We start from the raw sequence: 24359 nt of genomic DNA, 5'->3' as shown, positions 1-24359 counted from the left end.
CAGCCCCACACCACCCAGTGGGTACTCCCAGTCTGGTGGAGACCAAGGAGTTAGAAAGAGAATAAGCATTTAAAAGGCAGGTCCAGGGGACCGGAGCATCAGAGGCTTGCTCACTGCCCAGAACTCTCGGGCTCCACCCAATTTATTGCTTTACAAGATCTTTGTTCTTAGGGCAGATGGGAGGGGTTGGAAGGGATGAGGAAAAGGATTAATCAGTGAAGGAGAACTCAGTAAGATGCATAGTAGAGGCGGTTTCTGTGAATTTCCTTGAGCAAAGGCGTGTGTCTAAACTTAAGATCTTTGACTTATCGGGACTGAAATGGGTGGGAGCGGGTTTCAGGAGGAGCCAGGATGTCTGATTTTACTCCACTGCCTCAAGGGAGTGTTACCTCCCTGAGCAACCCGTGAAATGTCGCTGAATGGTTATGCTCTCGGGGCATAAAGACATGAAGGCAATAAGGAGAATCTCCTGTGAGGCCACCCATGGCTCCCAATGGGTGTCTCACACAGGGGAAACCAACTCATCTGGCACCCCAGAAACTCTCTTTCCCACAAGTATTCCACAGAGGAGTTAAATCCAAGCCTTTGAATTTCAGACTCAATTATTGTATCCAAGGATGAGTATCACACATGAAGGTTTGCATGTGAAATAATTCATGTTATTATTCATTTAAATCTTGTTAATCCCACTTCAGCATATCTAGGTGAGGGAGTTGTTTTTAATTAATTAATATTTCTGCTGGGGTTGGAAGGATCGTGTGAACTTTGGAACAATATTTCTTCTTGCATTCCTAATTGCTTATGAACATCAGCCTGCCTGCCCTTCCCTGCACATAACAGCTAGGCCTGTGCATAATTTTTGTTTCATCACATGTGTTAAGACTGTCTTAGAGTGTACTCTGTTAATATTTCTCTACCACCAAGAAAAATTTTCCTGGCCTTGAGAAAAATTTTCAGAGTACTAAAAAGTCATTGCTGTATTAAGGATATGGAATGTCTAGAATATTCTGAATATCATTCTATAAATGCTTAGAAGGAAATCTGTAACTAACTTCTAATGAAACACATATCTAGAAGTAAAATATTTATAGAGATTTCCACTTTGTGTAGGGTTTTATATTTTATTTCTACCACATTTTAACACAATAAAGATAAAGCTTTTTTTTTTTTTTTTTTGTTAGAGAATCCAAAAATTTTGAGAGGCTTTAGAAATATAATTTCAAATAAATATTTTAGGAAAGCGATTATGACATATAGTTGAAGTTGTGGATTTTTGATTACATTAAGTACACTTATGAAGCATTCATTTTATAGTACTACGCTAGTCACTAAAAAATTATCAGTCTTAGCTGGGCGTGGTGGTGCATGACTGTAATCCCAGATACTAGGGAGGCTGAGACAGGAGAATCACTTGAACCTGAGAGGTGGAGGTTGCAGTGAGCCAAGATTATGCCATTGCACTCCAGCCTGGGAGGCAGAGTGAGACCCTATCTCCAAAAAAAAAAAAAAAAAAAAAAAAAAAAAATTACCAGTCAACAACACAAAAAGCACTGTATTCAATAAAATTAAAATTGCTAATATGTGGGGACAGCGGGCTGATATTACTGCAAGTGTATATACAATTGCTACATGTGAGTGAGGCATGCACAGGATTGTTCTATATTTCACTTGGCTTAAGCACACGGCTCAGAACCTACTAGAGTTTTAAGGACCTACAACATTCTTTGGGACCTGAAAAAAATATTTATAGGCTCCAAAAATTGGGGAGCAGGAAACCTTTGCATAATAAAACTAAGAAACACTGAAAACACTGTAAAATGAATATCAGTTCTAATAACTGTTAAGCTTAGGAAGCACAATGAGTTTATCATATTTAGAAACAATTCACAGGCTTTCTTATATCTCAAGAATTCTCAGGTATACACAATTGCTGAGCAAGCATAAGTAATTTCTAAGTAAAATGAGAATTTCAGAGAGCCTCAAGTTCTAAAACTCCTTGAAAACATTCTACAAGAAAACATTACATAAGGCTGAAATCAGGTGTTAGTCTGCTGGGCTCTTATCAGAAGACTCTGGAAAGAAACTTCTTACAAGCAGGTTTATGCTGTTAGCAGAATCCATTGCCTTTCTTGCATTTATAGAACTGAGGTAGCCATTCCTTACTGGCTGTCAACTGCAGGACAGGGGACATCTTTAGATCCTAGAGGCTTTTATAAGGACTTTGTATTTGTCTCTACATCTTCAAGCCAGCAAAAATGAGTTGAATCCTTCTCATACTTAGAATTTCTCTGACTTCCCCTTCTGCTGCATGTCTCTTATTTTCTGTTCTGTCACATCTTCCCCTGGCTTTCTACCTTCCCTTTCTACTTTTGAAGGCTCATGTGATTACATTGGGTCTGCCCAGATAACACAGGATAAAATCTGTATTTTAAAGTCGGCTGACCAGTAACCTTAATTCAATTGGCAAAGTCCCTTCACAGCAGAACTTACATACACTTACAGTGTTTTATTGAATTACCTCAGGATAGGGAACTGGGGGTTTCTTGATAATTCTGCCTACTCCAAGAAGATATTCTGGGCTCCTCTCTTTTATATAGAGTGTTGTTTCTTTCTCATATTTTAAAATTCCTCCTCTTAGGTCCTTAATCATTGAAAATACTTATCTTATAATCTTTATTTGCATTGCTATTTTGTAAGACCCTTGGAGGGCAGTCTAAATGTTTGTGTCTGTTAATTTGTGATCACAGGGATTTGTTCCCTTCATGTTTCCTTATGTCTGATTGTAAATTTGTTTCAGCCTGGGTTGAGGTTTTGTGTTTACTCTACCATCTGACTCCTTATGTTAATTTAATGTTTGGGACTAATCAAATCAGGCACATAGTGTAAATTCAAACCCAAAATCTATTTGAATGCAAGCCTGTTTACATTATTAAAGCACACTCTTTACCTCCTCTCCAGAGCATAGAGCAAACTGGACAAGCTTTATTATTGTCTCCCAATGTCGTAGTTTTGGGTTTTGTGATTTCTGTGCATGTGTGTTTTTTTTGTTTGTTTGTTTTTGTTGTTAAACGTTCTACCCTTCTGCTGAATGTGTACCCCTTTGAAAGTCTCAGCCATATGAACAGGGTCTCATCAGTTTCAACCTTTCATTTATTAGAAGCCTGAAGTCTTTGTGTTTGGAACATTCAAACCAAAGTTCATACATTATTGAGACAGGATAACTTCTCTAAGGCAGCCTCTTTGAGCTTTAAGTTTTAAGGTATCCATTTTATTTCTGATCTCTAAAGATTTTTCTTAGTTTCTTAGGGACTCAGGTATTCATTTTAGGTAATTTTAATTAGAATAGTTTTTAGGTTGTCTAATTTTTCTTATTACTAGAAACAGAAATTATTTCAGTGATTTATTTTTCAAACCAAGTTTTATGACCTCTACAACTACTTTCATGTTGTCAAGTCAGTAAATATTTTGTCTTGATCTTAGGCCACATTTCATCAAAAACGTTTTCACTGAGATATTCCTGTTAGCAACACTTTTTGCTTTAATATTCTAGTATTTTTGCTTTTGTAACAGTGTGCTTAGCTTGGCTTTCCTATTTTTTCTTCTTTTACTTCACTTTAATCTTTTCAGGACTACATGTGCAGGTCTGTTATATAGGTAAATTAGTGTCATGGTAGTTTGTTATACAGATCATTTTATTCCCCTGGTATTAACCTATTACCCATTCATTTTTTTTTTTTTTTTTTTTTTTTTTCTGATCTTCTCTCTCATCCTACCCCACCTTCCACCTTCTGATAGGTTCAAGTGTTTGTTGTTCCCCTCTATGGGTCTATGTATTAACGTTTAGCTCCCACATATATGTTAGAACATGTGGTATTTGGCTTTCAGTTTCTGCATTGGTTTGTTAAGTTTAACAGTCTCCAGTTCCTTCCCTGTTTCTGCAAAGGACATAATTTCATTATTTTTATGGCTGCATAGTATTTCATGGTCTTACTATTCTGACAATTTTTAGTTTTCCCATAGCTTTGTTGTATCCTAAATTGTATAAAAATTCCTTGGGTGTTTGCTTTTCTCACTCCACAATTTTTACCAGATTTTAATACTTAAAATATTTTTTCTCCAATATGACAATGGCTACTGAAGTGATCTCCCTGACTCTACTCTGTTGTCTTTCAAGGCATTGCCCACACTGCAGTCAAAGTGATTTTCTTTTTGAGGTAAAGTTTCACTCTTTTTTTTTTTTTTTTCTTTTGAGATGGAGTTTTGCTCTTGTTGCCCAGGCTGGAGTGCAATGGTGTGATCTCGGCTCACCACAACTTCCACCTCCTGGGTTCAAGTGATTCTCCTGCTTCAGCCTCCTGAGTGGCTGTGATTACAGGCATGTGCTACCATGCTTTTCTAATTCTGTATTTTTAGTAGAGATGGGGTTTCACCATGTTGGCCAGTCTGGTCTTGAATTCCTGACCTCAGGTGATCCACCTGCCACAGCCTCCCAAAGTGCTGGGATTATAGGCATGAGCCTCTGTATCAGACCCAAAGTAATATTATCGATACAGGAGCTATGTAGAAAGAAATTATTTAGGCATATAATGAGGGATAAAGAGTCATTGACAGAGCTTCCCTTCTAATAAAAAGCAGCCCAGAAAATTATTTCTTTTTTCTAACAAAGAGCAGCCTGAAAAATTGAGCTGCAGACATAGATAAACACGCTGGAAGCTTGCATGGGGCAATGCTGGCAGGTATGCCAAGAGAAAAATGCTACCTGGGGGCCACACATAGTCAACATGGAGGTTCCATCTTCCCTTTTGTTACCATGTTTATAGAAACATAGAAATGGCAACATGTCACAGCTTAGGCAGATAACCTGCCTGCATAATAAAAGATTAAAATGGGGCTACCAGAGATTCACATTCTATGCAAATGGCACACCTGATCTAACCAGTTTTTTATGTCCTACTCAAATCAGACACTGCCTCCTCGCCAGCTGACCTTTAAAACCCTCTGTATTTTGCCATAGACAGGCAACCCATTTTTCCAGGACAACTCTTTGCAGCAGCCAGCTATTCTCTTTCTTTTGACCTCCCCTCTCAACCTCACTCTGTGTGTGTCTGCATCCTAGTTTTACATGGCCATAAGATAAGGAACCATGGGTGTTGGATAAGTATAGCAGTGGACCCCAAATCTCTACTCTTATTTTGAGGTCTTTGCTCCTCAATTTTAAATTGTAAAATCAAACTTAAAACTGGGTATCTGATGGCCAGTTAAGAGATGGCCAGTTGTGGTCACCACCATTCTCAAGATGCAGGTGAGGTAACAGGCTTGCTGGGGAATGCTGAGCAAATCCCCCAGTGCCCTCAGGATTCTGGGAATGTTGGTTTTGTTTTGAATGGATTGACTTTCACAAAGAGCCTAGCTGTCATGTGGGACTGGAAGAGATCCAGAGGCAGTTCCTGGCCAAGGCTACACCCCAATGTTACCCAAAGGCTTCTGAATGTACTCTTCCAGCCTCTTACTGCTCATTAGGTATCAGCAACACAATCTCCAAGGTTTTTTCATCAATTTTTTTTCTTTCCTGTCCATGACCACCATGTCTCCTGTCCCCTCTTTATATACAATGCTGCAAGAATTTTTACAGTTAAAGGAAATAATCATATCAGGCAAGATCAGCAATTCCACAGTAACTGGGCATAGAGCTTAAGGAATTGCCATTTTTGTGATTTTTCTAGGAACAGAGGGTCTCCCCTCCCCTACCCAGTGAACGTCTTTTTCTTTATCCTTTATCTGGAAAGTACACGGTATTTCAAAACCTACAGTGCCACCCAATGGAATAGGAATCCTCTCCAAGAGATACCTTTTCAGGCCTTTGCTGGAACACTGTATTTTCCCAATACTATTCCCTTTTTACACCCCTCAACTATAAACCAAGCTTTATGCCCCATCCATGAATGGGAAAACTCAACAATGGGAGGAAAATGTCTCCCAAAACCAAATTTTGTGTCAATAATTTCCCTTCAACAGAAAAACTTCCATTTGGTCACTACATGTTTTAAAGCACCTATTCTACTTCCTGTTAGAATAATACTTAAATAAGAAGGGGATTTCATGTAGTAAGGATGCTAACCAGAACCACTGCCTAAGAATATATACTTTAATCTGGGGTATAATAACAGCATATAGAGCACAACCCAGTACTCTCGCTCCATTAAGGGGCCTTGCCAACATACAACTGTTACATAGTCTGTCCTGAGAGCCATCTATTGGGAAGCCACAGAGATCACAGAAGTCTAGAAAATCATAGGGAAATCACCAACAGAGGACTAAAGTTGAATTGGTAAGTGTGACTAATCCCATTGCTTAGTTCCCCCGGATCCATGTCTGAGGGTGATGTCTGCATCCACTTTAATGGATGCTGGGGCTCAGGGAACCAAGGAAAGAAACAGTTGAAAGGATATCCCCATTGGCACCTCCTTTACCCTGAGTCATTCCTAAAGAAAGGAAGGACACTAGGCCAGATGCAATGACTCACACCTGTAATCCCAGCACTTTGGGAGGCCAAGGCAGGCGGATCATGAGGTCAGGAGATCCAGACCATCCTGGCTAACACAGTGAAACCCCATCTCTACTAAAAATACAAAAAAATTAGCCAGGCATGATGGTGGGGGCCTATAGTCCCAGCTACTCAGGAGGCTCAGGCAGGAGAATGGTGTGAACCTCAGAGGCAGAGCTTGTAGTGAGTTGAGATCACGCCACTGCACTCCAGCCTGGGTGAGCCATCTCAAAAAAAAAAAAAAGAAAAAAAGAAAAAAGAAAAACAAAACAAGAAAAAGGAAAGAAGGAGACTAAAGGGATATCTTTTTCTCACTTCTCTTTTTAGATGGGTAACAGACTGTCTTCAGCCTGTACTCCTCTGGAGTGCATTATGAAGCATTGGGACTCCTATGCCCCAGGACTTTGAAGAAAAAGTGGCTAATTTTCTTTTGCACAAAAGTATGCCCTTCTTATTAGCTTGAACTAACCTGACTTTGGAGGGTAGTCTTGATTTTAATACTATCCAAAAATTAGATCTTTTCTATAGATGAGAGAGCAAATGGGTCAAGGTTTTCTATGTACAGGTTTTCTTTGCCCTGTGAGACAACCTAGATCTTTGCAAGCATTGCACAATTGACCCAACTCTTTTAGCAGTCATATCAGGGAGGTACAAAGGAAATAATTCTCCAAAACTAGAAAGGCAACTTCTAGGAGAACCATCTGAGGGAGCAATCTAGTGTCCTAGCCTCTTCTATCCCCCTTATTCAGGTCCCTCTCTAACCATACCATAGGCTCTTCCACTTCCACCATATCCAAAACTTCCCACTCCTCCAGCTTTGCTCTTAATCATATGGGAAATTCCCAATGAAGGTGATGCCACTAGGGTTCAAGTTCCCTTCTCATTTCAGGACCTTAGGCAAATAAAGGGAAACTTAGGCCAATTTTCTGACGACCCTGATAGCTATATAGAAGCCTTCCAAAATTTATCTCAGGTGTTTGACCTCTCGTGGAGGGACGTTATGCTGCTCCTAAGCCAAGCTCAAATGCTGCTGAAAAACAGGCAGCTCTGCTGGCATCAGAGGAATTAAAGATGAGCAATATGTCTCTTCTAGTAGGCCAAAAAGCAAAAGAGAAAATAGGTATGGACAAAAAAAGGGAAAACACCATTCCCAATAAAAAGAGAGGAAATACCTCCTGACGACCCTTATTAGAACCCCAATAACTTCACAGATAAATGGAAAAGAAAACACTTTTTATTGTGCATATTGGAAGGCCTGTGAAGAATTAGTGCCAAACCTCGTAGTTACTCTAAAATGTCCACGACAGACAAAAACCCACGTGAGAATCCCACAACCTTTATGGCAAGGCTGAGAGAAGCCCTAATGAAACATACCTCCATATCATCTGAAACAGTTGAGGGACAGCTAATTTTAAAATACATGTTTATTACACAGGAAGCTCCTAATATTAGAAGGAAACTACAGAAGGAGGCTACAGGACCAGATACCACCTTGGAAAATCTCTTGAGGATGGCCACCTTGGTATTTTATAATAGTAACCAGGAGGATGTCCAGGAGAAAGAGAGGAAACACAGGGAAGGACAGGGGCTGTAGTAACTGCTTTACACACTTGCAAGATCCAGGATCCCTGAGGTGCATCTGCTAGTTGCTACCAATGTGGCAAGTCAGTACACTTTAAGAAGGATTGCCCAGGGAGCAAGAAGTAGCCACCTTGACCCTGTCCAGCACATGGCAGTGACCACTGGAAATCAAACTGCCTCCAGAGATGGAGGTCACCATGTCCAAAACTGGTTTCACCAATGGTCCAGCAGGACTGATGAGTCCCTGGGATCAGACCCTCAGCTCCAGTGGTTTGAACTGCCATTATTGCTCAGGAACCCTGGTGATTCTGGAAATTGAAGGAAGGAATATGAAATTCTTTCTGGACACTGGAGCCAGTTTTTTACTTCTCTCTAATCCAGGCCACCCCTCTTTCTGTAGCATGACCATGATATGCATCTCAGGAAAGATTCTAACCTGATATTTTTCTCAACCACTTAGTTGTAGTTTGGGAGATCTATTATTTACACATATCTTCTTAATCATGCCTAAAATCCCACTCCTTTATTAGGTAGAGATATTTTAACTCACACGGGGTCAGCATTCTTATAGCCCCAGAACAAACTCTTTGTTTCCCCCTGGTGGAAACTAATATTAATTCAGAAGTGTGGGCAATTCATGGAAGAATAGGTCAAGTTATAAGCACTAGGCCAGTCCAGATTCACCTTATGGATCCCAGTTTTGTGGGGTTTAGGCGATAGTTAGGATAATATTCCCTAAAGCCAGATGCTAGGAAAGGGCTAGAAGCCATTATTAATAACCTGAAAATGCAGGGCCTCATCAAACCCTGTAACAGCCCTGCAATACAACTGTCCCAAGGAACACACCTTCTTTGGGTCATTCTTTCCAAGGCTTTACTGTGGCTTTACCCTTCAAAGTTAGGGCTGAACCCTTTTGAAATGCTATATGGATGGTCTTTTCTTACAAATGATTTTATTTTAAGGAAAGAGACCTCTTAGTTGGCTTAGCATATAACCCCCTAGCTCACTTTCAACAAGGATTAACACACCTTAGACAGAGAAAGCCACCTGCATAATAAAAGATTAAGGTGGGAGCTACCAAAGATTTGTGTTCTATGCAAAGGGCACACCTGGTCTAATCAGTTTTTTACACCCTATATAAGTCAGACACCACCCCCTCACCATCTTATCTATAAAACCCCCTGCATTTCACAACAGACGAGCAGTCAATTTTTCCAGACACCTGTCTGCAACAGAGAGTTATTCTCTTTCTTTTGCATGTTAAACTTCTGCTCTCAACCTCACTTTTTGTGTGTCCATGTCCTTGTTTTCCATAGCTGTGAGACAATGAAACTTGAGTGTTACTCCAGACATCGAAGCTGTTTTATTATGAAAACATACTTCTGATTATGCAGTCTCCTGCTTAAATTTTTAAAATGGCTTTCCACTAGAATGAAATTTAAAAGTCCTTTATGCCCTGAAAGCCTACACCAGTTGACTCCTAGCTTCATCTGTGAGCATCTTATTTCTTTTCTTACTATACCATAATGACTGTATCAGCTAGGGTTGATTGTTGCATAAGCCACAGAAGTAAATTCTGTGCAATTTAAGCAAAAACAGGAATCTATTACCTATTTTTGCTTGTTGCAGAGAATTAAGTGCAATGCCTGTCTCATAATTCTGGAAGGCTAGAAATAAGCTTAGTTTTAAGAGTTAGATGAACAAGAATTAACTACAAATAGGCTTTATTTTACTACCATTGGATTAACATAGGTCTGACCATTTTCTGCCCTTTTGAGTACATGCTTACAGTTTAAACACCCAAGAGAAACTATTATAGTCTTGGCATGGGTCATATGTTCAGCCATGGGCCAAGAGGGTATGAAATGTGGGAGGTACAATTCACTGACAGAAAATATAATGCTATTTGGGAAAGAATATAATGCTATTTGAAAGGAATTCTGAGTAAGTAAAAACAACAGAAATTGTTTCTAAGGATTTCTTTTTAGTCGATGTGTCACTTTTGCAGAGACACTTGCCCTAAACTGTTAATCTCAGTGGTCATCTTTTAAAATTCTGTCAAAGTACATTTTACTTTTTGTTGGGAACAGACCCCCCAAAATTTGGCCATAAACTGGTCCCAAAACTGGCCATTAACAAAATCTCTGCAGCACTGTGACATGTTCATGATGGCCATGACGCCCATGCTGGAAGGTTGTGGGTTTACTGGAATGAGGGCAAGGAACACCTGGCCCACCCAGGGCAGAAAGCTGCTTAAAGGCGTTCTTAAACCACAAACAATAGCATGAGCGATCTGTGCCTTAAGGACATGCCCCTGCTGCAGATAGCTAGCCAAACTCATCCCTTTATTTTGGTCCATCCCTTTGTTTCCCATAAGGAATACTTTTAGTTAATCTATAATCTATACAAACAATGCTTATCACTGACTTGCTGTTAATAAATATGTGGGTAAATCTCTGTTTGAGGCTTTCAGCTCTGAAGGCTATGAGACCCCCGATTTCCCACTCCACACCTCTATATTTCTGTGTTTGTGTGTCTTTAATTCCTCTAGCACTGCTGGGTTAGGGTCTCCCTGAGCTGGTCTCAGCAACTTTTCATGATAACGTTAATATGTGTATGATTTTATAATCTCTATTTCCTTCACTTTAAGTTTCATAAAGGCAAGAATGACATCTATTTAGTTTTTTCTGTAGTATTATTACATCTATTATTTTATCTGGGCATAAAAGGCACACATGATTTATATAATACTGTAAAATAAAGTAAATTATGCAAAATTTTACTGATGTAGTCAATTAAATGATGTTAAAATATTTAAAAGAATTTTATAATGGAATAGAAAAATGTATGTGTTAAAAATAAAAAGAACTGAAAATTCTGTATTTAGTATATAGGCAATTATATAGAAGAAAACAAAACCACAGACTATGCACTAAAAAGCTTGAAAAATACTTTATCACTTTTTCATTTATGAAGCTTAGTTTTGATAGACACAGAATTCTTGGCTGGCTTTTATAAGGTTCCAGGCTAAAAGCAGGAGGACACCAATCCCTCTGGTTTGTAAGGTTTTTGTTGAGAAATTGGCTGTTAGTCTGACAGGTTTTTTCTTTATAGGGTACCTGATACTCTGTCTCACAGCTCCTAAAATTCTCTCCTTCACATTGACTTTTTTCAGACAAACAAGTGTTGGGGGAATTTGCCACTTCCAAACCAGCACTACAAGAAATGCTAAAGGGAGTTCTAAATTTTAAAACAAAAGCTTGCTATACAGCAAAATAGAACCTCCTTAAAGCATAAAACTAACAGGGCCTATAAAACAATAACACAATGAAAAATACAAAGTGTCTAAGAAACAACAGGATTAATTGAATAGTACCTCACATCTTAACATTAACATTGAATGTAAATGGCCTAAATGCTCCAAGTAAAAGAATATAGAATGACAGAATGTATAAAAATCTGACAACCACATATTTGCTGTCTTCAAGAGAGTCACCTAACACATAAGGACTTATGAAACTTAAGGTAAAAAGGTGGAATATGATATTCCACAAAAATGAAAACTAAAAGCAAGCAGGAGTAGCTATTCTTATATCAAGCAAAACAAACCTTAAAGCTACAAAGGTTTGTTGCTTTACAGTATGTATCCTTTTTTATATTTAAAAAAAGGCAAAGAAGGATACTATATAATGATAAAGGGATTAATCCAACAGGAAGGTCAGTTTCCTTTTTTGTCTTAAAAAAAGACAAAGAAGAATACTATATAATGATAAAAAGGATTAGTCCAACAAGAAGATATTACAATCCCAAATTTATAGGCATCTAACACTGGAGCTCCCAGGTTTATAAAACAATTCTTATTAATGAGAAGTGACAACATGCTAGCAGCCCTCGCTCACTCTTGGTACCTCCTTGACCTTGGGGTCCACTCTGGCCATGCTTGAGGAACCTTTCAGCCTGCCACTGCACTATGAGCCCTCTCTGGGGATGGCCAAGGTGAGCTGGCTCCCTCTGCTTGCAAGGAGCTGTGGAGGGAGAGGCACTGGCAGGAGTTGGGGCTGCACATGGCACTCATGGGCTGGTGCAAGTTCTGGGTGGGTAGGGGATCGGCGTGCCCTGCACTCGGTGTGGCCAGCTGGTGCCTGCTGGGCTTGACTGGGGCCAAGCTCCCTCTGGGCTGACAGAGTTCCTGGGCTAGGTGCCACAGTCCCGTGGTGAGTACCATTGAGAGGTAAAGCCAGCTGGGCTTCTGGGTCTGGTGGGGACCTGGAGAACTTTTCTGTCTAGCTAAAGGTTTGTAAATGCACCAATCAGCTCTCTGTGTCTAGCTAAAGGTTTTAAACTCACCAGTCAGCACTCTGTGTCTAGCTAATCTGGTGGGGGACTTGGAGAACTTTTGTGTCTAGCTAAAGGATTGTAAACACACCAATCAGCATTGTGTCTAGCTAAAGGATTGTAAATGCACAAATCAACACTCTGTCAAAACGAACCAATCAACTCTCTGTAAAATGGATCAGTCAGCACTCTGTTAAATGGACCAATCAGCTCTCTCTAAAATGGACCAATCAGCAGGATATGGATGGGGACAATTAAGGGAATAAAAGCAGGCCACCTGAGCCATCAGTGGCAACCCACTCAGGTCCCTTTCCATGCTGTGGAAGCATTGTTCTTTCACTCTTTGCAATAAATCTTGCTGCTGCTCACTCTTTAGGTCCATGCCACCTTTTTGAGCTGTAATACTCAAGGTGAAGGTCTGCAGCTTCATTCCTGAAGCCAGTGAGATCACAAACCCACTGGGAGGAACGAACAACTCCGGACACACTGCCTTTATGAGCTGTAACATTCACTGTGAAGGTGTGCAGCTTAACTCCTGAAGCCAGGGAGACCACGAACCTGCTGGAAGGAATGAATAACTCCAGATGCACTGCCTTTAAGAGCTGTAACACTCACTGCAAAGGTCTGCAGCTTCACTCCTGAAGTCAGTGAGACCATGAACCCACCAGACGGAAGAAACTCCAGACACATCTGAACATCTGAAGGAACAAACTCCAGACACACCATCTTTAAGAACTGTAACACTCACTGCGAGGGTCCATGGCTTCATTCTTGAAGTCAGCGAGACTAATAACCCACCAATTCCGGACACACTAACACCTGAGAACTCAGAAAAACAGCAACACAGTAATAATGGGGAACTTCAATACTTTACTGACAGCACTACACAAATCATCAAGACATAAAGTAAAGAAGCAGCTATGAATTTAAATTACACTCTAGAACAAATACACCTAACAGGCATTCACAGAACATTCTTCTCCCAAACTGCAGAATATGCATTCTTCTCTTCAGCACATGGAAAATTCTTCAAGATATACCATATAACAGGCCACAAAAAAACAAGTCTCAATAAATTTAGAGAAATCAAAATCATATCAAGAAAGTGAAATAAAACTGGAAATTACCATCAAAAGGAACCCTTAAAACTATAAAAATAAATGAAAATTCAACAATCTTCTCTTGATTAATGTTTGAGTTAAAAATTAAATCAAGATGGAAATTTAACAATTATTTTTAAAAAACAATAATAATGACACAAATTATCCAAACATCTGGGATACAGCAAAAATGGTGGTAAGAGGAAAGTTTATAGCATTAAATGCCTACACCAAAAAGTCTGAAAGAGCATGAATAGACAGCTAAGGTCACACTTCAAGAAACTAGAGAAACAAGAACAAAGTAAACCCAAACAAAGCAGAAAGCAAGAAATAACAAAGATAAGAGCAGAACTGAAGGACATTGAAACAAAAAATAGAAAAGATAAATGAAACAAAGAGCTATTTTTTGAAAAGATAAACAAAATTGAGAGCCCATTTGAAGATTAGTCAAGAAAAGAAAAGAGAAAATCTAAATAAGCTCAGTTAGAAATAAAACTGGACATATTACAATCAATAACACAAAAATTATAAAAAATTATTTAAGGCTACTATGAGCACCTTTACATGTACAGACTAGGAAATCTAGAGAAAATTGACAGATCTTTGAAAATACACAACCCTCTTAAATCAGTAAGAAATAGAAACCATGAACAGCCTAATAACAAGCAGCGAGATAGAATTGATAATAAAAAGAAAGTTGCCAACAACCAAAAAGGCTAAAACCAGAGGGATTCACAGCTGAATTCAATTAGATATTCAAAGAAGAATTGGTACTATTTCTACTAATACTATTCCAAAAAATAAAGAAAAAGGAAATGTTTCCTACACTATTCTGTACAGCCAGTATCATACTAATAGCAAAACCAGCAAAGGCTACAACAAAAACGGACATCTACAGACCAATGTCCCTGATGAACATATATGCAAAACTTCTCAACAATATACAGCTAACTGAATTCAACAATACATCAAAAAGATAATACATCATGACAAAGTAGGTTTTATCCTAGGGATGCAGGGACGATTTAACAAATGCAAGTCAATAAATGTGATACATCTTATGAACAGAATTTTTTTTAAAAGTATGATCATCTTGAAAATGCAGAAAAAGCATTTAATAAAATCCAGAATTATGTTATGATAAATTTCCTCAACAAAATAGGCATAGAAGGCACTTACCTCAAACAAATAAAAACCATTTATGACAAACCCACTGCCAATATCATAATAAATAAGAAAATTTGAAAACATTCTCCTTGAGAACTGCAACAAGACAAGGATGCCCACTTTTATCACTTATATTCAGCATGGTAATGGAAGTCCTGGCCAGAGCAATCAAACAAGAGAAATACATAAAGGGCATCCAACCTGGAAAAGAGGAAGTCAAACTGTTTCTGTTCACTGGTGGTATGATCGTATACTTAAAATACTCAAAAGGCTCATCTAAAAAGCCTCCAGATTTTATAAACAGATTTAGTAAAGTCTTAGGGTACAAAATCAATGTACACAAATTAGTAGCACTGCTATACACCAAAAACAATGAAGCTGAGAATCAAATTAAGAACTCAATCTGTTTTACAATAGCTGCAAAAATAAATAAATGAATGAATAAATAAAATACTTAGAAATATATTTAACAAGAAAAGTGAAAGAGCTCTACAAGGAAAATTACAAAACACTGCTGAAAGAAATCATGGATGACACAAACAAGTGGAAACATATTTCATGCTCATAGATTTTTACATGGTTAAGTTTGTGTCCTTTCACTAACCTCATTTTTAATTATACTTCCCATAATCCCCATTTGTCAAGAAAGAGACCAGGTGGAGGTAATTGGATCATGGGGGTGATTTCCCCCATGCTATTTTTGGGGTAGTAAATTCTTATAAATCTGATGGTTTTATAAGAGTTTGATAGTTCCTCCTGTGTTCATTCTCCCTCCTGCTGCCAAATGAAGAAGGTGCCTTGCTTGCTTCCCCTTTAACTTCCACCATAACTGTAAGTTTCATGAGTCCTCCCATTCTCTGTGGAACTGTGAGTCAATTAAATCTCTTTCCATTATATTTTATTATATATATAAATATTTTTATATAACATATAATATGTAAATATTATATATAAATAAATTATATATATATATATATTTCCAGTCTTGGGCACTTCTTTACAGCAGTATGAAAATAGGCTAATAGATATTAAAAATTATTGTGAAAAATGACCATACTGCCCAAAGCAATCTATAGATTCAATGTAATTTGTATCAAAATACCATCATTATTATTCACAGAACTGGAAAAAAAAGCTATTCTAAATTTCATGTGGAACCCATAAAGAGCCTTCAGAGCCAAAGCCATACTAAGCAAAAACAACAAATCTGGAGTCATCACATTACCTGACTTCAAATTATACTACAAGGCTCTAGTTACCAAAGCAGCATGGTACTGGTATAAAAATAGGCATGCAGACCAACAGAACAGAATAGACAAACCCTGAAATAAAGCCAAATACAGCCAACTGATCTTTGACAAAGCACACAAGAACATAAAATGACACCCTATTCATCAATTGTTGCTTGAATAACTATCAAGCCACATATAGAAGAATGAAAATAAATCTTCAGCTCTCACCTTATGCAAAAATTAACTTCTGATGGATCAAAGTCTGAAATCTGAGACTAGAAACCATATAAATTCTAGAAGATAACATCAGAAAACCTCTTCCAGACACTGGCTTAGAAAAAGAATTTATGGCTTAGATCTCATAAGCAAATAAAACAAAAATAAATCAATAAATGTGACCTAATCAAATGAAAAAGTTTCTGCATAGCAAATAATAACAATCAGCCAAGTAAACAGACAACCCACAGAGACAAATATTTGCATGCAAACTATGCATATCAGAAAGAATTAATATCCAATAACTATAAGCAACTCAGGCAAATTGGCCAGAAAAAAACAAATAATCCCATCAAATGTGGGCAAAGGACATGAATAGAAAATTTTTTAAAGAAAATATACAAACAGCCAACAAACATGAAAAAATACTGAACATCACTAATTATCAGAGAAATGCAAATTAGAACTACAGTGAGATACCCCCTTACTCCTGCATAAATGGCTATAATTAAAAAGTCAAAAAAATAAAGATATTGGCATAGATGTGATAAAAATGGAAAACTTTTGCATTGCTGGTGAGAATGTAAGTTAGTACAACCACTATGGAAAGCAGTATGGGTATTCCTTAAAGAACTAAAAGTAGAACCACCATTCAATTTAGCAATCATACCTCTGGGTATCTACCACCCCACCCCCCTTAAAATATAAGTCTTAAAAAAAAGTCATTATATGAAAAAGGCATATGAACATGTATGTTTATAGCAGCACAATTCACAATTACAAAGATACAGAATTAACCTAAGTGCCCATCATCCAAGGAGTGGATAAAGAAAATGTGATATATATGCACCATGAAATATGACTCCCCCTAAAAATGGAGCAAAATCATGTCTTTTGCAGCAACTTAAATGGAGCTAGAGGAAATTATTCTAAGTGAAGAAACTCAATAATAAAAAAACAAGTATTTTGTGTTTTCACTTATAAGGGGGAGCTAAGCTATGAGAATGCAAATGCTTAAGAATAACATTAACATAAGTGACTTATATTATTCTAATATCTATAATTAACAAGGAACTCAAATCAGCAAGAAAAAGTGAATAATTCCATCAGAAAGTACACAAAGTTCATGAACAGACAATTATCAAAAAATGATACACAGTCAAAAAACATACAAAAATACTAAACATCACTAAGTTTAACTCAAGACAGAAGGTTGGGAGGGGCTGATAATTTAAAAAACATATTAGGTACAGTGTACACTGCTCAGGTGATGGGTGCACAAAAATCTAAGAAATCACTACTAAAAAATTACCCATGAACCAAAAACCACCTGTACCCCAAAAATCATTGAAGTAAAAATAAAAATATTTAAATAAATATAAAAGGAATGGAAATATACCAATATATTAACAATATTTGTGGATGATTTTCCAGGTATTTCAAATGTTTAATAATGAGTATTTGTTATTTTATAGAACATATCCAAAGAAGCAATACATAATGAGTAAAATTTTTCATCCTCATGTAGATATAGAGCTACATAAAAAAGTAGTTAATGCTAGCCTGAGGAAATTTAGAAACACCTGTATTCTATTGAGATGACTGAGTCTCAAGAAACTTCAATTTTCTTTTGCTCTTTCTTAGTAATGAATGCATCCATCATATGGAAATGTATCCCACGGTCTAGAAAGAAAAAGTCAATGACAAAGGTTGGAATCTTGTGTTTATTCACTAGCTGCTCAGGGAATGGGGCATTAAAGCAAATTAACAGCATAAAAATGTTTGTCATGGGATATTTTTGTTTATTTATTTTAAAGTTGCTTAGATTTAAACTTTGTATTTTTTGTTTTTCTTTTATTGACACATAATGTTTTACATATGTATGGGATACATGTGAGTATTTGTTACATGCATAGAATGTGTAATGATCAAGTCAAGGTATATAGGATATCATTTTGAATATATACAATTTCTATGTGATGAGAACATTTCCATACCTCTCTTTTAGCTACTTTGTAATATAAAATATATTGTTAACACAAGTCACACTAGCCTTCCACTGGACATTAAAACTTAATTTTTTCTATGAAAGTGTGTTTTTCCCATTTGCCAGTCTCTGTTCATTTTCCTCTCCCACCCTTCCACACTTCCCAGCCTCTGGTATCTATCAGTCTATTCTCTATCTCCATGGGACCAAGTTTTTAGCTCTTATGTATGAGTTGAGGACATGTGGTATTTGAATCCTGTGCCTTGCTTATTTCATTCAACGTAGTCACCTCCAGTTGCAAATGACTTAATTTTATTCTTTGTTATAGCTGAATGATATTCCATTGTGTGTGTGAGTGCATACTACGTCTTCTGTATCCATTGGCTCATTGAAGAAACATTGGTTGATTTTGTGTCTTTTCGATTGTGAATAATGCTGTGATACACATGTGAGTGCATGTATTCCTTTGGTATACTGATTTAGTTTCCTTTGAGTAAATACCCAATAGTGGGGTCCTGAATCATCTGGAAGTTCTATTTTTACTTTTTGGAGAAATATCTATACTGTTTTCTATACTGGTTGTACTAATTTACATTCCCACCAACAGCATATAAACATTAATTTTTATCATATTCTCAACAGTGTCTATTATTTTTTGTCTTTTTTTTTTTGAGACGGAGTCTCGCTCTGTCACCCAGGCTGGAGTGCAGTGGCCGGATCTCAGCTCACTGTAAGCTCCGCCTCCCGGGTTTACGCCATTCTCCTGCCTCAGCCTCCCGAGTAGCTGGGACTACAGGTGCCCGCCACCACGCCCGGCTAGTTTTTTGTCTTTTTTAGTAGAGACAGGGTTTCACCAGGTTAGCCAGGATGCTCTCGATCTCCTGACCTCGTGATCCGCCCATCTCGGCCTCCCAAAGTGCTGGGATTACAGGCTTGAGCCACCGCACCCGGCTATTTTTTGTCTTTTTAATCATAGCCATTCTAAATGAGGTAAGATGATGCCTCATTGTGCTTCTGATTTGCATTTCCCAGAGAATGTTCAGCATTTTTTCATGGACCTGTTTTTCATTAATGTGTCATCACTTGAGACATATCCATTCATGTCCTTTGATCACTTTTTTAATAAGTTTTTATTATTATTATTCTTGAGTTGCTTGAGTTTCTTATATATTCTAAATATTGGTTGTCAGTTGAACACGTTTCAGTATATTCTATGCAACAGTTTGTCTCTTTGGTGTTTTGATTATTTCTTTTGCAGTGCAGAAGCTTTTTCATTTATTATAGTTTCATTTTTTTCTATTTTGCTTTTAGTTGGCTGTGGTTTTGAGGTCTTAACCAAAAAATCTTTGCCTAGACCAATGTTCTGATTTTTATAATGTTTTCTTCTTGTAGTTTTATACTTTTAGGTCTTATGTTTAAGTCATTAATCCATCTTGGGTTGACTTTTGTGTATAGTGAGAGATACAGTTTCAATCTTTTGCATATGGATATTCAATTTTCCCAGCACCATTTATTGAAGAAGGTATTCTTTCCCCAGTGTACATTCTAGCTGCCTTTGTTGAAAATCAATTGGCTATACAAACAGAAGTGTATTGCTGGGTTCTCTATCTTCTTCCATTGGTTTTGCTCAGGATTAATTTGGCTGTTGTAGTTCTTTCTAGGTTTCATACAAATGATAGATTTCTGTTTTTTTTATTTCTATAAAAATGATGTTATTTTGGTAGCAATTGCATTGACTCTAGATTTCTTTGGATAATGTAGTCATTTTAATGATAGTAATTATTTCTATCCATAAGCATGAGATTTCTTTAAATTTGTTTGTGTCCTCTTCAATTTCTTTCATCAGTGTTCTGTAGTTATCTTTGCAAACATTTTTCATGTCTTGGCTAAATTTACTCGTTGGTAATTTATATAGCTATTGTAAACAGGATTGCCTTCTAGCTTCATTTTTTGACTATTTTATTGTCAATGTGTTGAAACACTACTGATTTCTGTGTGTTAATTATTTTTTTTAGATGGAGTCTTGCTCTTTCACTCAGGCTGGAGTGCAATGGCATGATCTCAGCTCACTGCAACCTCTGCCTTCTGGGTTCAAGCGATTCTCCTGCCTCAGCCTCCAGACTAGCGGGGACTACAGGCGCATGCCACCACGGGCTAGTTTTTTCACTTTTAGTAGGTACAGGGTCTCACCATGTTGGCCAGGCTGTTCTCGAACTCCTGGCCTCAGGAAAGTCACCTGCCTTGGCCTCCCAAAGTGCTAGGAATTCAGGCATGAACCACAGCACCTGGCCTTGTTTATGAGTTCTTACAGTCTTTTATTGGAGTCTTTTTTAGGTTTTTCTATATAAAAAATTATGTCATCTGCAAAGTGGACAATTTAACTTCCTTTTGCAAGTCAATTTGGATGTCTATTTTTGTTTTTCTTTCTCTTGCCAGATTAATGATTAGGACTTTCATGTTCAATAAGATTTGTGAAAGTGAACATTCTTGTTTTGTTCGGTGTCTTAGAGAAAAAGCTTTCAGCTTTTGTCTGTTCAGTATATTGTTAGCTTTGAGTTTGTCACATATGACCTTTACTATTTTACAGAATGATCTTTCTATGTCTAGTTTGTTGAGAGTTTTTAATATGAACGGATGTTAAATTTTATCAATTACTTTTTCTACATCTATTGACCTGGTTATATGGGTTTTGTCCTTCATTCTACTGAGGCAATGTATTCAGTGTATTGATATGTGTATGCAAGCATCCTTGAATTTTGGTATAAATTTCACTTGATCATGGTGCATTACCTTTTGATGTGCTGTAGCATTTGGTTTGCTAACATTTTATTAAAGACTGTTGCATCTATGTTTATTACAGGTATTGGCCCATAGTTTTGTGTTGTTGTTGGTGGATCCTTGTCTTGTTTGGTATCGTATCCTCACAAAATAAGTTTGGAAGCATTCCTTTCTCTTACGTGTTTTTGAAATAGTTTGAGGAGGATTGGTGTTCATTCTTTTTTTATACATTTGGAAGAATTCAGCAGTTATTCGACCTGATTTTGTCTCTTTTTTTGTTGGGAGACATTTTATTACTGACTCAGTCTCATTATTCATTGATCAGTTCAGTTTTTCTACTTCTGATTCAGTCTGGATAGGTTATGTGTTTATAGAAATTCAATCATTTCCTCTATATTTTCCTGTTTGTTAGCATTTATAATATTCTCTGATTATCTTTGGTATTTCTGTGATATCAGTTGTAATGTCTGTTCTTTTATTTTGCTGATTTGTTTCTTATCTCTTTTCTTGGTTAGGCAAGCTAGCAGTTTATCAATATTGGTTATATTTTTGAATAACTTATCACTTCATTGACCTTTGTATTTCTTTCCTTAGTCTCTCTTTAGTTTTTCTCCGATCTTTATTATTTCTTTCATCCTGCAAACTTTGGGTTTGCTGTGTCCTTGCTTTTTCACTTCCTTGAGGTGCATTGTTAGATTGTTTATATGAAATCTTTCTTCTTTCTGGTGTAGATGTTTATTGCCATTGCCTACCTGTTCTTAATGTGTTTGCTGTATAGTATAGATTTTGATATGTTGTGTTTTCATTTTCACTTCTTTCAATAGTTAAAAACATGTCCATCTTGAAAAGCAAACACTGCATGTTCTCACTCGTAGTATGTGATAGATATACAGCTGTTGTTAACATGGTGATGGACAGTGTCATGCAGAAGATTATACCTCGCTATTCTCTTGATCAGTGGAATTCTTGCAGGTAATCAGCAAAAAGGGAAAAGCAAAAAAGATAGGAAATATAATGGTCACATTGAAAGTAAGCCATTAACCATTCCAAAGGATATTGACCTTCATATAGAAACAAAGTCAGATACAGAAGTGAATACCTTAGCATTGTATTATTTCCCAGAATACCAGTGACTGGTGGATTTCACAGTGGCTGCTACAGTTGTGTATCTAGTAACTGAAGTCTATTACAAGTTTATGAAGCCTACACAGGAAATGAATATCAGCTTAGTCTGGTGCCTGCTTGTTTTGTCTTTTGAAATCAAAGTTCTATTTTCATTAATTACACATGAATATGGTGGTGAAAAATCTATTTGTGTCACCTTTGGATTTTTTTTTTTCTTTGACAAAGCAATGGTAGTGTTGATTGTAACAGAAAATTATCTGGAATTTGGACTTGAAACAGGATTTACAAATTTTTCAGATAGTGTGATGCAGTTTCTTGAAAAGCAAGATTTAGAATCTCAGAGTCCTGTTTCAAAACTTACTTTCAAATTTTTTCCTGGCTATTTTCTGTTCACTCATTGGGGCTTTCTTGACATTTCCTGGATTACGACTGGCTCAAATGCTTCTGGATGCCCTGAATTTGACAACAGAAAAAATTACACAAACATTACTTCATATCAGCTTCTTGGCACATTTATTTATGGTTTTGCTCTGGGTAAAACCAGTCACCAAAGACTACATTATGAACCCAACCTTGGGTGATGAAAGTATCCCTTTAATGCCAGAAGCCACATCCGATACTCTGCGACTCTGGTTAATAATCCTGCTGTGTGCTTTGTGGTTGGCCATGATGTGTAGTCACCTGCAAGCTTATTTAAATTTAGCCCAAAAAATGTGTGGATCAGATGAAGGAAGAAGCAGGGTGAATAAGTACAGTTGAGCTACAGAAAATGGTGGCTTGAGTCTTTTATTATCTTTGTGTCATTGCACTGCAGTATGTGGTGCCTCTGGTAATGCTGTTTCACACAACTCTGCTTTTGAAAACACTAGGCGATCATTCCTGGGGTATTTATCCAGAATCTATCTCTACCTTACTAGTGGATAATAGTCTGCTCTACAATTTTGTTTACTCTGAATTACCGTCAGCTGAAGGGAAGATGAAGGTTACTGTTACACAAATAACAGTGACACTGAGCAGCTTAAAAATATTTTTACTCTTCTTCTTTTTTGAGGACTTCTGTCTTTTCTGACCTGGTGGATTGCTGCTTGCCTCTTTTCTGCAAGACTTTTTGGGCTTTTTTATCACCAATATCTGACTGTGGCATGAATCTCAGTTAACAAAAAAGCATATCAAAATCACACTTTAAATTCAAATATTTGTGTCCTTAAAGGGCTGATGAAAACCAGAAGAAAGTAAATACAATGGGAGAAAAATCAGAATATCTTGTATTAAATGTTTCCTTTGTATTCTCAGGGTGAATTGATGTTATTATATTTAAAATTACAAAATAGATTGTTAACTGTTACACTATGGCATTGGAATTTTAACTCTCTGTATTTACTGGTTTGAGTGGGCTATCTACAAGTATTTCTGATTACCTTGGTTTACAGAAACCTCCAGCAGTCTTTGAAACATCTCAAATGACTCTAGTTATTGATTGCTTTTAATGGTATTATGGTACTGTTGGTAGTCATAGTGGCTGTCTATAGAACAATCTTCAAACTGAGCCATACTTTAGGGGAGGGAAAGGGCCTAAAATCTCTCTTGTTGGTAATGTATTAGTTACTCTTGAAACGATAAAATCCAACAGAAAGGAAGAGATAGCTACTGTATATTACAGTAAAGAAAACTGCATAGTTATTTTAAATTTAATGGAGGTGAATATGGTTAATATCTACAACTACTTCTGCTTGAGAATAGGAAGAGTATTGTTTTAAAACATATTCTACCCAACTAGAGAGTTCTTTTAAAATGATTGGCCATATGAACATTTGTAATCTTGCCATTAGGCTTGGACCTGCCATATTTTATTTTATTCTATGATCCTAAATAGTTCCTTTAATAGTCTAAAAGTATTTACCAATACTGATCAGACTTTAAATAAATTACTTTGTAAACCTGCTGACTACCTGTATGTGTTGTACATCTATAATATATTAAATATATAATATATTGAGATTATAAAAGATGGGAATATTGATTCCTTATAATATTTTAAGTTGCAGAATGTATGTTAAAAAGTGATTTGAATGAGATGATTTGTATCTAGAAATTTTATTTCTTTTTGGAATGAAATTAAAATACATTTTGAAAGTTCAAAAAAAAGTCCATCTTAACTATTAATTGATCCAGTCGTCATCTGGAATTATGTTATTTAATTTTCATGTATTGATATAATTTCCAAAGATCCTGTTGGTGTAGATTTTTACTTGTATTTTATGGTGGTTTGAGTTATTTGCAATACATATTTTTTT

The 24359-nt window shown here is 36.8% G+C and overlaps 1 protein-coding gene and 1 pseudogene across 1 annotated transcript in view; both read left to right on the top strand.

The window, feature by feature from the left end:
* Positions 1-24359, top strand: part of LOC111546682 — a 46283-nt gene that overhangs the window by 6983 nt on the left and 14941 nt on the right. The gene's annotated exons all lie outside the window — the stretch shown is intronic.
* Positions 21842-23211, top strand: LOC111546681 (annotated as a pseudogene).

The sequence above is a fragment of the Piliocolobus tephrosceles genome, chromosome 9 (assembly GCF_002776525.5).
Source record: "Piliocolobus tephrosceles isolate RC106 chromosome 9, ASM277652v3, whole genome shotgun sequence".
NCBI lineage: Eukaryota > Metazoa > Chordata > Mammalia > Primates > Cercopithecidae > Piliocolobus > Piliocolobus tephrosceles.
The sequence above is the reverse complement of the archived record's forward strand: the minus strand, read 5'-3'. Positions and strand labels throughout refer to the sequence as shown.